We start from the raw sequence: 14543 nt of genomic DNA, 5'->3' as shown, positions 1-14543 counted from the left end.
AAAAAAAATTTTTTTTAAATAAAAATAAAAATAAAAACACATGAACAAGGGACGCCTGGGTGGCTCAGCTAGTTAAGCATTTGACTCTTAATTTCAGGTCAGGTCATGATCTCACAGTTTGTGGGTTTGAGCCCCACTCTGGGCTCTGCCCTCACTGCATGGAGCAGTTTGGAATTCTCTCTCTCTCTCTCTCTCTCTCTCTGCCCCTCCTCTGCTTGCACACAAACTCTCTCTCTCTCAAAATAAATAAACATTTAAAAATACATGAACAAAACTTCTCTTTAACAATTAGAAAGTTTATACTGTTCTTTTCTCTCCTTTACCTCATATTCCCATCCCAACAAAATTTTATCCTAATATGTTTTGTGCTTGAAAGTTCTTTATTGTTTCTTTCATATTTACTTTTAGGAAGACCATACATACAAATGAATTTTTTCAAGTATCCTTCTGTTTATTCTTTTATGGAAGATTCATTGAGCCATAATTTGCATGCAGTAAAATTCACTCTTGTAAGTGTATACAGTTCTATGAATTTTGACCAATACATATAGTTGTGTTCACCACAATGAAACTATAGAACATTTCCATCACCTGAAAAGTTTCCTACTGCCCCTTTATAGTAAAGCCCTCATCAAGTAGCCCCTAGAAAACACGGACCAATTTTCTGTCCCCATAGATCTTTCTATTTTCCAAAAGGTCATGTAAGTGGAATCACACAATAAGTAGCCTTTGAGCCTGACATCTTTCAATTTAGCATAATGTCTTTTAGATTTCTCCAAGTTGTTGCATGTGCCGGTAGTTTGTTCCTTTATTGATAAGTAGTATTCTACTGTATGAATGTCTCCAAGTTTATTTATTCATTCAAAAGTTGAAGACGTCTGAAGACATCTTGGTTGTTTCCATTTGGGGGCGGTTATGAGAAAAGCTACCATAACATTTATGTAAACGGTTTTGTGTAGCACAAGTTTTTCATGACTCTGGGGTAAATACCTAGGAGTGTGCTCTGGACAGAAAGTTTGTGTTCTTCCCCAGTTCATATGCTGAAGTCCTAACCCCCAATGTGATTGTATTTGGAGATAGGGCTTGTAGCCGGTGATTAAGGTTAAATGAGGTTATAAAATGTGTGGCCTTGTAAGAAAGCCACATGCACAGACTGAAGAAAGGCCATGTGAACAAAGAGGGAGGAGTCAACCTAGCAGACAAAACGGAATGGTATTACTGGGTTATACGGTACACAGCAAACTGTATAAGAAACTGCCAATTTTTTTTTCTAAAGTGGCTCTATCATTTTACATTCCCACCCACACTGAAATTTAAGTTTGGGGATTAAGTGGTACAAACTTCCAGTTACAAAGTAAATAAGTCATGGGGATGCAATGTATTGCATAGGCAATATACTCAATAATATTCTAATACCTTTGTATGGTGACAGATGGTCACTAGACATCATGAGGACCCTTTGCTAATGTATTAAATACTGAATCACTACGATGTTCACTTGAAACTGATAGAATATTGTATGTCATTATTCTTATACTGAAAAACATTTTAAATATATGTCCTATGGTCTGAAGCTAGAAGTGTTGTCTTCCTTTCAGATTGAGCGATCAGGTGGCTGTTACTGCTACTGTGGTAGCAGTGTTTGCACTGTGTTTACGTGTCTTCAGAACTGTGTTTGCACTGTGTTTGCACTGTGTTTACGTGTCTTCAGAAGTGTTCAAAGAACCATGTGTTGGTACCAGCAAAAACCCTTAGTTTTCACCTTCCAGTCGGGGGTGCTATCTACTCAGGCAAGGCTGAGCCGGCTTTCTATTTCAGCTGGGATATGAAAAGTCTCATCTGGAGACCTGAGTTAACTAGCATTGTATTCCTGATGAATTCTAGTCAGGTATTTGGGTCCCTTAGGGGCTGCTACTATAAGCCAAGCAGGTCTTCTTCTTTAAACCAACTTTCCCCATTATGAATGAGAATCTGCCTGCCAAAAACCCAATCCAAGCATAAACTACAAAAACTAGATTGAGGGGCGCCTGAGTGGCTCAGTCGGTTAAGCGTCTGACTGTGGCTCAGGTCATGATCTCGCAGTCCGTGAGTTGGAGCCCCGCGTGGAGCTCTGTGCTGACAACTCAGAACCTGAAGCCTGCTTTGGATTCTGTGTCCCGCCCCCCTCCCTCTGCCCCTCCCCTACTCGTGCTCTGTCTCGCTCTGTGTCTCAAAAATAAATAAATGTTAAAAAAAAAAATTAAAAGAAAACTACATCTGATACACGGGGAAGCCTTGGCAATCTGGAATACATAAAACCTGTCCTGTTACCCTTCAATAAACGATTATGAACAATTATTGCCTCATGGTGCCTATGAGGCCTGTGGAGCAGGTACTGGGCTACATACCCTCCACTGTTTGTACTGCTGAGTTTTCAAATGCTTTGTTTATTTTCATCTTCCTTCTTGCTTTCAGGTTATAAGATGTTTCTTTTCACTGAGGTCACCATAGGACCTGTTGATAACCCTTGTTCTCCTTTCTTTTCGGGGGGAGGGGGGAGGAGTACTTGCAAACAGTAACTGAGGTGGCTGGGAACGTATGTCAAGTTAAGGACAAATAGGCCATGAATGAGGGCCTTGCTTTGAGAGAAGAGCATGGACATTAACTGAGTCAGTTTAAGAAATCAATCCTGACCTGGACACCTGGGTGGCTCAGTCAGTTGAGCATCTGATTTCGACTCGGGTCATGATCTCACAGTTTGTGAGTTCGAGCCCCATGTCAGGCTCTGTACTGACAGCTCAGAACCTGAAGACTGCTTTGGATTCTGTATGTGTGTGTGTGTGTGTGTGTGTGTGTGCCCCTCCCTCGCTTGTGTACTCTCTCTCTCTCTCTCTCAAAAATAAATATGTATTTAAAAAAACAAATCAATCATGACCAAAAACGGTCCCCCAAAACCAAAGCAACCTTGAGAAAGAAGAATAAAGTTGGCGCCATCATACTTCCTAATTTCCTATACAAAACAATAGTAATCAAAACAATACAGTATTGGCATAAAAACACACACATGGATCGATGAACAAAATAGAAACCCCAGAAATAAATCCACACATCTATGGTCAATTAATTTACAACGAAGGAGCCAAGAATATACATTGGGAGAAAGATAGTCTATTCAATAAATAGTGTTGAGAAAACTGGTTGGCTACATGCAGAAGAATTAAAGTGGATCATGTGTATCTTACATGATACACAAAAATCAACTCAAAATGTATTAAAGACCTGGACATAAGCCCTGAAAACATAAAACTCCTAGAGGAAAACATAGGTAGTAATCACCTCAACTTTGGTCTTGGCAATGATTTTCTGGATTTGTAGCTAAAGGCAAAGGCAACAAAAGCAAAAATAAAAGTGACAAAATAAAACAAAATAAAAAAAACCATCAAATTAAAAGGCTCCTGTGTAGCAAAACAAACAAACAAACAAAATGAAAAGGGTACCTAAGGAATGGGAGAAAATCTTTGCAAATCATATTCATATATCTGATACGGGATTAACATCCAAAATATATAAAGAACTCATATAATTCAATAGAAACAAACAATTCCAGTAAAAAATAGAGGATCTGAATAGACGTTTTTCCAAAGAGGACATACAAATGGCCAACAAATATATGAAAAGGTGCTCAACATGATTAATCATCAGGGAAATGAAAATCAAAATCACAAGATATCACTGCACGCCAGTTAAAATGGCTATTCTCAAAAAGATAAGAAATAAGTGCTTGCAACGGTGTAGAGAAAAGGAAACCCTTGCGCACTGTTGGTGGGAACGTAAAATGGTGCAGCGGCTTTGGTAAACAGTAATGGGGGTTCCTCAAAAAATTAAAAATAGAGCTACCATATGATGAGCAATCCCACTTCTGGGTATTTATCTGAAGGAATTGAAATCAGGATCTTGACGAGATATCTGCACCCCCACGTTCACTGCGGCATTAATTACAATAGCCAAGACATGAAAATGACCTAAGTGTTCATCGATAGATGAATGTATAAAGAAAATGTCTATGTACATGTAAGATGGAATATTATTCAGCCGTAAAAAGAAGGAAATCCTGCCATTTGCAACAACATGGATGGCCCTTAAGGGCATTATGCTGAGAGGGTGGAGAAAGACAAGTACTACATAATCTCACTTATATGTGAAATCTGAAAACAAATAAACTCACAAATTAGAGAAAAAACTTGGTGGCTGCAAGAAGCAGCGGGTAGGGAGTGAGCAAAATGGGTGAAGGTGGTCTAAAGATACAAATACCCAGTTATATAAATATTAATATATAATATATATTATATAATATAATATATATTATAAATTTTATATTTTATAATATAAATATAATTTATATTTATATTTAAAATAAATAATATATAATATATATAATATAATTATATAATATAATATATAAATATATAAATAATAAATAATTCCTGGGGATGCAATGTACATCGTGATGACTATGTTAACAATACTGTATTGTATATTTGAAAGTTGTTAAGAGAGTAAATCTTAGCAGTTCACATCACAAGAAAAAAAATGTAACTATGTGCAGCTATGGATGTTAATTAAACTTGCTGTCATAATATACACATATATCAAATCCTTATGTTACGCACCTAAAATAATAGGACGTTATATGTCAATTATACCTCAATTAAAAAAAACATATTTAAAAAGAAATCAATCTTGGGGCGCCTGGGTGGCTAGCCAGTTAAGCGTCTGTCTGTTGATTTTGGCTCAAGTCAGATCTCATGGTTCGTGAATTTGAACCCCAAATCAGGCTCTGCACTGACAATGCAGAGCCTGCTTGGGATTCTTTCTCTGCCCCTTTCTGTACCCCTCCTTGGCTCAAGCTTGCATTCTCTCAAAATAAATAAATAAACTTTTAAAAAAATCTTTTTTAAAAATCAATCTTCAATGTTCAAAGGTTTTCTTGGGGTCTGATCACTCATTCATTCATTCATTCATTTATTCACTTAGCCAGGGAGTCTACCATCAATTCTTTCAAATACTCAACAAATGTTTACTGACCACCTACTATATGTCAAGTATTTTGCTAACAACTGAGGATCCAGTAGTGAATGAGACAAGCATGGTCTCTGTCCTCAAAGAGCTTGTGGTCTCATGGGGGAAACAGACACAGAACAAACAATTGTCAAGTATAAATATGTTACGAAAAGGAAATTCAGGGAGTTATGGGTGCATGACAGAAGACCTCAGGCACGTGTGTGTCTGTGTGTGTGGTGTGCAGGCACACGTGCAGGGGTTGGGGTGCTGGTGACTGAGTGTTTGGAGGTAGACAAAGGCTTTCCATTCTTCCTTTCCATTTCCCTGAAGAGAAATCTTTATTTTAATTATTTACCTTAAAATTTTAAGTAAAAATTTAAGTAAAAAAAAATTTTTTTTTGAGAGAGAGAGAGAGCATACGTGCAGGGGAGAGGGGCAGAGAGGGAAACAAAGGGAATCCCAAGCAGGCTCCACACTCAGCACGAAGCCCAGTGTGGGGGCTCAATCCCACGACCCTGGGATTGTGACCTGAGCCAAAATCGAGTCAGATGCTCAACCGACTGAGCCACACAGGTGCCCCCCTGAAGAGATATCTTTAAAAAAAAGTGTAACTATGTATGGTTAGGGATGTTAACTAAGCTTATGGTGTTACTCATTCCATAATACGGTAAAACCTTGGTTTGCAAGCATAATTCATTCCAGAAACATGTTTGCAATCCAAAGCACTTGTATATCAAAGCGAATTTCCCCATAAGAAATAATGGAAACTCAGATGATTCATTCCACAACCCCAAAATATTCATATAAAAATGATTACGATGCTGTAATATAATACAAAGTAATAAAATACAAAATATAAAGAAAAATAAACAGATTAACCGGCACTTACCTTGGAAAACCTTCGTGGCTGGTGTGAGGGAGACCAGAGAGAGGAGGGTTACCGTGTAGGATGACTTTCACTATCACTAACGCAATCACTGCTATCTGTTGGCTCAGTGGAATCTTCTTCTGTATGGGGGCCACTGTATATGCTCGCACAGATGTTGAGGACGGAACAGTATTAATAAACACTCGTCATTTACTGTACTTAATGTAACTGGCAATAAGGCGGCGGAGGAAAGGGTCTATATCCGCAGGCAGCCTGACCTAGAAGGAAGCCAACAATTCCTAAGCTTACTCTTGTATGGAAAAGCAAAGGACCGTCCATCGGTGCTTCGAAGTGACAAAAAATACACTACTGCCAGTCGCGGGCACCTTCCAATGTCCTGAAAGATCACTGATTTCTGCCAAACACCATGGCCTGACACATCCGAGCATGGGAAACAATCACCCACAATTCCACAGTGAGTGAGCAAGTGAGAGAAAGAGAGACAGAGACAGAGAGACAGAGAAATAAAAACCATTGGCTCAGTTGTGATCAAGTGACGTTTGATGTCAGGTAGTACTTGTATTGTGAGACCTCACTTATTTTTCAGGTTAAAATTTATTAGAAATGTTTGCTTGTCTCATGAAACACTCACAGAACAAGTTACTCGCAATCCAAGGTTTTATTCTATATACATATACCAAATCATAGCTAGAGAAAGGGAAGAAGGGTGGGTTTCTGGTGGAGAAAAAATGCTTACACAAAGAACTTGAATCTGGAAAAGGCATGGGTAGTGCAGGGAATTGCAGGAATATGAATGTGGTTTAAGTGAAAAGATGGAGAAGAAAAGCCATGATGTGTGGATAGGGATGAAGTCAAAGACCTAGGAAAGATTTTTGGACTTGATTCTAAAGGTGAAGCCCAGGGGCTCCTGGGTGGTTCAGTCAGTTAAGCATCTGACTTTGGCTCAGGTCATGATCTCACGGTTCGTGAGTTCCAGCCCTGAGCTGGGCTCTGTGCTGACAGCTCAGAGCTTGCTTTGATCCTCTGTCTCCCTCTCTCTCTCTCTCTGCCCCTCCCTCACTTGCACTTTCTCTCTCAAAAATAAACATTTGAAAAAAATAAAGGTGAAGCTGCTTAAGGTGTTAGGTTAAGGACGGCAGTGACACTCACATATCCCTAAAACTTAGAACAGTATTACAGTGTTGAGCACTTAATAGGTGTTCAATAAATATTAATGAACTTAAACACTTAGCTGGACTTTCAGCCCATTGCTCCCAAGACAAGACTGATCATGCTGATTAGATTGATTTCCTCTGCCATCATTAAAAGTGTAAACCCTTCCAGTAATCTCTCTCTCTCCGAGTGACTTCAGCCAGGATGAAATCTCCCTCTCCTCTCCTATCATCCACCCTTTCGCTGTGCCCTCTGGAACCCTCCTCATGTCCTTATATCCTTCAGACTTCAAGGCCAGGAGCAGGGGCTGCGTCCTGTCAGCTGCCCACTGTGCCCACCAGATCCTCATCCTTCATGTCATTGAAGCCATGCCTTAAGCCCACTGTCTCCATTTTTCCTGTAGAAAATGATAACATCATTCTCCCAGTGGATCAGGCCAAAAAACTTTGGAGTTATCTTTGATTCCTTTCTCTCACCTTCTGCATTTAATTCATCTGCAATTTCTCTCAATGCAGTCTTCAATTATTCAAACCTAACCACTCCTCACCTCTTCCATTGCCAATCCTCTGGCCCAAGCTTCCGTCATCTCTTACCAGCATTGTTGCAATTTCCTCCCATCTGGTCTCCCTGCTTCTGTCCTTCCTAAATCAATTTCTTCTCAGTATAGAAGCTGGGGTGGTAATTTTATGTGTGTCAGCTTGGCTGGGCCATAGTGCCTCGATACTTGGCCAAACATTATTCATTGATTCTGTGTGGTGTTTATGGATGAGATTTACATTTAAATCAGTGTGCTTTGAGTAAAGCAGATTGCCCTTCATAATCTGGGTGGGACTCATCCAATCAGTTGAAAGCCTGAATAGAATAAAAAGACTGACCTCCCCAAGCAAAAGGGAGTTCTGCTAGAGACAGCCTTTGAACTTTAACCCATTGAAGAAACCATTGGCTATTCCCTAGGTCCTCAACCTGTTGGCCCACCTGCAGATTTTGGACTTTCCAGCACAAGCATAGTGGTGTCTGGAAAGGGTAGTGATGCCTTACCTTCTTGGATACAGGCTCCCAGGAGAAGGGATGCTGAACAGGGTCTTAGGGACATGGTCTGGCTTTACCTTCTGAAGTTTGTATAATGGTAGTGATTCTATAACTGTAAATATATTAGAATCTATTGAATTGTATGTGTTTAATAGGTGGATTTATGGTATATAAATATCTCAATAAAGCTTTTTTTTTTTTTTTTAAAGCTAATAGGAAGCTCTCAGTACATAAGTGAAGCCTGATGACTGTAGGACAGTTTTTTCAACCTTGGGGCTACTGACATTTTGCACCTGATAATTCCTTGTTGTTGGGTGGGAGGTGGGGACCGTCCTATGCTCTGTAAGATGTTTAGCAGGACCACTGATACCTACCCAGCAGATGCCAGCGGGACACACACGTACTGTCAAACTGCGACACCAAAAATGTCTCCAGACATTGCCAAATGTCCCCTGAGGAGGAAAAATTGCCCGCCACTGAGAAACACTGTGTGCGGTCATCAAAGGGTGTTATTTGTTGGGGAACTATCCTGAAAATAGTTTTTGAAGTATTTTCTCAGGAAAAAATTAGTCAGAGTCTTCAGCAAATTGTCTTATAATCTCCGGCTGCAAAATAGAAATCTTGGATGCCAGAATTCTGGGAGCCAACTGGGGGAAAATGGCTCAGGGTAATTAGGCTTTAGAATCAGTCACTTAATCCTTTTATTTCCATATGGTACCCACGTCCTTGCCTGTGCCAGGAGCCCCACACCACCCCCGTGCAGAAACAGTTTCCATGTAATAGGCCTCGAGACCCCTGTGAAGAGGAGAGAAGGACAGTCAGTGGCAATGAGTGGGGAGGGATCCAAGGACTTTCATTTTTTCCGTTAGTAGCTGATCTTTCATCCTTGGTTATAGATGAATTCAGTGCTGCTAGTTCCTAAATCTTTTCAGGATCCAGAAATGCAACTTGGATTAGTTTTCGTCTTCCCTTTCTTTTTTCTTTTTCTTTTCTCTTCTTGTTTTCCTTCTTTTTCACCTTCCTTCCTTCCTTCCTTCCTTCCTTCTCCTCTTTCACAACTAATTACCTTCTTTAAGCAATGCATGAATCTGGCAGCATCCCATTCAGTAAACAGAAAGGAGCTCTCGGTTTTCAGCTTTTCTTCCTGCCAATTTGGAATTCAGCTTTTTTGGAGACTTGTCAATTTTCACTGGTCTGCTTCAGTTTCCAAAATTTCACAGTTGTTTTTGTTTTTTCCCCTATTCTCCCTGTATTATGGGTTTGTCTTTTAAAATAATTCCCTTTTTGGCTCAAGTATCGGACTCTTTTTTTTTTAATGTTTATTTTATTTTTTTATTTTTGAGAGAGAGAGAGACAGAGCATGAGTTGGTCAGGGGCAGAAGAGAGGGACACACAGAATCTGAAGCAGGCTGCAGGCTCTGAGCTGTCAGCACAGAGCCTGATGCGGGGCTTGAACTCACAAACTTTGAGATCATGACCTGGGCCGAAGTCAGGATGCTTAACTGACTGAGCCACCCAGGTGCCCCTCAAGTATTGGACTCTTGATCTCAGCTCAGGTCTTGATATCAAGGTCATGAGTTCAAGCCCCACACTGGGCTCTTTGCTGGGTGTGCAGCCTACTTGAAAAAAAGAAAGAAAGAAAGAGAAAGAAAGAAGGAAAGAAAGAAAGACAGAATTCCCTTTACCACAGTTTAGTGGATTTTTTGAGAATGCAGAATTATATGGATATGTTTAATCCATTCCCTTTACCTAGAAAATGGGAATACAGAACAGATTTGTTAATGGCTTGGATACTGGGGATCGGCTGGCGGGGGTGGGGGGGTGTTAAGGATGACACAGATGTTAGATCTGAGCAACTAAAGGTATGGAGAGGAGTGATCAAGAGTCTAGTTTTGGGGGTTCCCGGTGGCTCAGTTTGTTAAGCGTCCAACTTCAGCTCAGGTCATGATGTCGCGGTTCGTGAGTTCAAGACCGATTCGGGCTCTGTGCTGACAGCTCAGAGCCTGGAGCCTGCTTCAGATTCTGTGTCTCCCCCTCTTTCTGCTCCTCCCTTGCTCACGCTCTGTGTCTCTCTGTCTCTCAATAATAAATAAACGTTAAAAAAATAAAAAAAGAAAATATTCAGTCTTTAACTATTAAGTATGATGTTAGTTGTTGGTTTTTTATAGATGCTCTTTATCAGGTGGAGACAGTTCTCTTCTATCCCCACCCTTTTCATTTGTTTGTTTTTAAATCATAATAGGGTATTGGATTTCACAAAATGTTTTTTTCTGCATCTATTGAGATAATTATAATTATGTGCTCCCCCCCCCCCTGCTTTTTTCTGTTAATAGTACATCGATTGTTTCTTGTATGTTGAACCAATTTTGTAATCCTGGGATAAATCCAACTTGGTCATGGTGTATAATCTTTTTCATATGTTGCTAGATTAAGTTTGCTAATAATTTGTTGAAAAACTTTGCATTTTATAGTCCTATGGGTTATCGATTGGCAGTTTCCTTGTGGTGTCTTTGGCTTTTGTATCAGGATGATACTGTCCTCATAAAACAAAATGGGAAATATTTGCTCTCCCATTTTTGGAAGAATATGTGATGAATAAGTGCTTTTTCCCCCCTCCTGTCAGAGTGACCACCTCATCCAGGGATTTTATCATGTTTTTCGTCATTGTTGTTGTTAGTAATTTAATCTGTTAATTTATTATACTCTTTATTTTGTTATAGTCTCTATTTTTTTCAAATTTCTTATTATTCATTTTTGAGAGAGACAGAACACAGTGGGAGAGGGGCAGAGAGAGGGAGACACAGAATCTAAAGCAGGCTCCAGGCTCTGAGCTGATAGCACAGAGCCCGACGCGGGCTCGAACCCATGAACCATGAGACCATGACCCAAGCCGAAGTTGGACACTTAAATGATTGAGCTATCCAGGCGCGCCTCTATTTTTTCTTGATTGTTTCACTAGTTTGTGTCTCAGAATTTGTCATTTCATCCAGGTTTATCTAATTTATTGGAATACAATTATTCATAATGTTCCCTTATGATCCTTTTTATTTCTGGAAGGATGGTAGGAATGTCCGCTTTCATTTTTGAATCTAGTCATTTGATGCTTCTCTTTTTTTACTGGCCAGTCTAGCTGAAGGTTTGTCAATTTTGTGGGTCTTTTAAAAGAACTACCTTTTGGATGTGCTATCTTTTTTCTTTTCTTCTTCTTCTTCTTCTTTTTTTTTTTTTTTAAAGTAGACTGTATGCCCAGTGTGGAGTCCAGTGCAAGGCTTGAACTCATGACCTGAACTGAGATCAAGAGTCCAAAGATCAAGGGACCTGGGTGGCTAAGTTAGTTGAGCATCTGTCTCTTGATTTTGGCTCAGTTCATGATCCCAGGATCATGGGATCCAGCCCTGTGGCAGGCTCTGCGCTGAGCATGTGCCTTGCTTGGGATTCTCTCACCCCTCTGCCACTCTCCCCTTCTAAATGTCACTCACCTGACTGAGGCACCCAAGTGCACTGAGATTTTTTTCTTAATGTAGACATTTACACTTACAGATTTCCTTTTATGCATCATTTGGGCTGCATCTCATATGTTGTGTATTTGTTTTCACGTATCTCAAAATATTTTCTAACTTCCTTTGAGATTGAGATTTCTAGGACTCATTGGTTATTTAGGAGTGTGTTAACTTGTACATAGTTGTGAATATCCACACTTTCTGACTTCAAACTTCATTCTATTGTGGCTACTTTGTATAATTACCTATTTCCAAAATTTGACTTGTTCCATGGTCTATCTTGGAGAATGGTCTTATGTGCCTTAGAAGAATTTTTTTTCCCTATTATTTGGTGATGTGTTCCACAAATGCTTCTTAGGTCTAGCTATTTTACTGTGTTGTTCAAATCTTGTTTTCTTGTTGACTGTTTGCCTATTTGTTCTACTGTTATTCAAAGTGGGAAGCTGAAGTCTTCAACTATTATCTAGGAGTTATTTTTCCTTTCAATTTTGTTACTTTTTTGCTGCATGTATTTTATGGCTCTGTTAAGTGCCTATAAAAGTGTTATATTTTCCTGATAGAATGACCCTTAAATCATTATAAAATATTCTCATTCATTTCTAGCAACATTTGTTTTAAAGTTTATCTTTTATGAGTACAGCCACTCCAGTTTTCTTATATTTACTGTTTACATGATATATTATAGATATATCATGCATATTTATGATACAATCTAAGTAATTCATATATATCTAAATAATTCACATTAACATGATTTAGATTACGATCAATGCAGGCATGTCACTATATACTAAATAATGCTGGGACAATGCATAATAATTAAGGCACTAAATATTAAAAAAAGCAAACATGTACAGAATTTGGGTGTGAAAAGATTTTTCTGTGGAAAAATACCAGAAACTTAAAACATGAAGAAATGGAGTATCTACATGACCACATAAACATGTGAAACTTTCACATTAAAAAAAACCGACAAAATTCACAGGCAAATTGAGAAAAATATTTACCACTTGTATAACAGGTATTGCAGAGAGAACAAGGACAGTTAATGCACAAAATACAAATGGCCTTATGAAGAGATATGAAAGACTTTATATTACTAATAATCAAAGAAATATGAACTAAATGTCTATCAAATTGGCAAAGATTAAAAAATATTCTAATGCCCAGGGTTAGCTAAAGAGACATGGGGAAAGGAAGTAGTTTCATGGTCTGTTGTTGGGGTAGAAAATAATACAGTCTGCCTGGTCTTAAAACTCAAACATAACTATTTCATGCCTAGGTATTTATTCTAATGAAAAAATCTAAGTATTTGAAAAGACTTAACTACAAACGTACCATTGTTTAAGTAGTCCCAAACTGAAAAACATCTCAATGCTCAATAATTGGGCATTAAATAAGTTACGTTCCATCTATATAGTGGAATGAGAAAGTCCTTAAAAATGCTGTGGAAGATTCTTTAATGACATGGAAAAATTATCATGATATAATAAACGAAAAAAGTTACACAATGGTATGTACAGTATAACTCCATTCTTATTAAAATAATATATATGTATATGCAAAGAAAAATGACCCAAAGCTTAACAGTTTTATCTCTGAGCATTTAACATTATGGGAGTCTTGGTTTACTTTGTGCTTCCCCAACTCCTCCTCCCCGAGCCCCCACCCCCCAAATTCTCTAGAATATGTACGTCTTATTTTTTTTTTTTTTTAGTAAGAAAAGGGAAGAATAATTTAAAAATTCATCAAGATGTTATTTTTGCCTATTAATTTGGCAAAGATTACTTCAAAAGACAATACACAGTATTGGTAAGATTTTGGGGTGAGCACGCACAAAATACATGCTGCTGTGGTAGTATAAGTTGCTACTAATGGCATCATTGTAAACTTGGCAACACAAATCAAAATCCTCAAGAACAGAGGAAGTATTTTCACTTCTAGGGATTAAGGAAGTCACAGGGGTGGATGCCAAAGATGCATTTATAAACTTGAACGTCCACTTGTACGTACATGGTTAAATAAATTCCATCTGTAGGAGACAATACTAGGTGTTAAATATCACAACACAGGGTACTTATTGACATAGGTCAGTATATTAAGGGCAGAACAGTAAATATAATACTGATTTAATATGAAAGTGTGTAAGTTTCCTAGGGCTACCATAACAAATTACCACAAACGGGGTGGCTTAAAACAACAGAAATTTATTCTCCCACAATTCAGGCCCGAAGTCCAAAATCAAGGTGTTGGCCGCGTCGCTTCCTTCTGGAGGCTCTGAAGCAAAATCTGTTCCATGCCGCTCTCCCAGCTTCCGGTGGTGGCTGACATTCCTTGGTGTTCCTTGGCTGGTAGTAGTGTCACTCGTCTCTGCTTGTTGTCTTATAGCCTTCTTCCCTTTGTCTCTGTGTCCTCTCCTCTTCTTATAAGGAACCAGTCATTGGATTTAGGGCCCACCCTAATCTAGTATAACTGCATCTTAACTAATTACATCTGCCAGGACCCTATTTCCAAATAAGGTCACATTCTGGAGGTTTGGGCTTGACATAAATTTTTGTTGGACACGATTCAACCCACTACATGTATGTAACATACATATTAAGCACGTTGGGTATCTGTATGAACAGCATTTATCTTGGGGTGGGTTTATGACGATTTAAATATATTTCTTTGTGCTTTCCTGCATTTTAAAATAAATAGCTTATGTACTGGAATTGTATTTACGTAGAGACTAAGTTCTAAATTTGTTAAGGTGAACATTACTTGTAGTCAACAATCACTCTCCCTCCTATAGCTCACAAAATACAGAACATACCGTTTTGTACATAGTGTATTGTCTCCCCAAAACATCTAACATAGCCAATTCTTCCTCTAGCACTGTGTAGATTACTGTTCCTCTGATAAGCACTAGAGGAAGCAGTTGGCTTGGGTTT

Source organism: Panthera tigris, chromosome E2 (assembly GCF_018350195.1).
Source record: "Panthera tigris isolate Pti1 chromosome E2, P.tigris_Pti1_mat1.1, whole genome shotgun sequence".
Classification (NCBI taxonomy): domain Eukaryota; kingdom Metazoa; phylum Chordata; class Mammalia; order Carnivora; family Felidae; genus Panthera; species Panthera tigris.
This window is presented reverse-complemented; position numbering follows the sequence as displayed.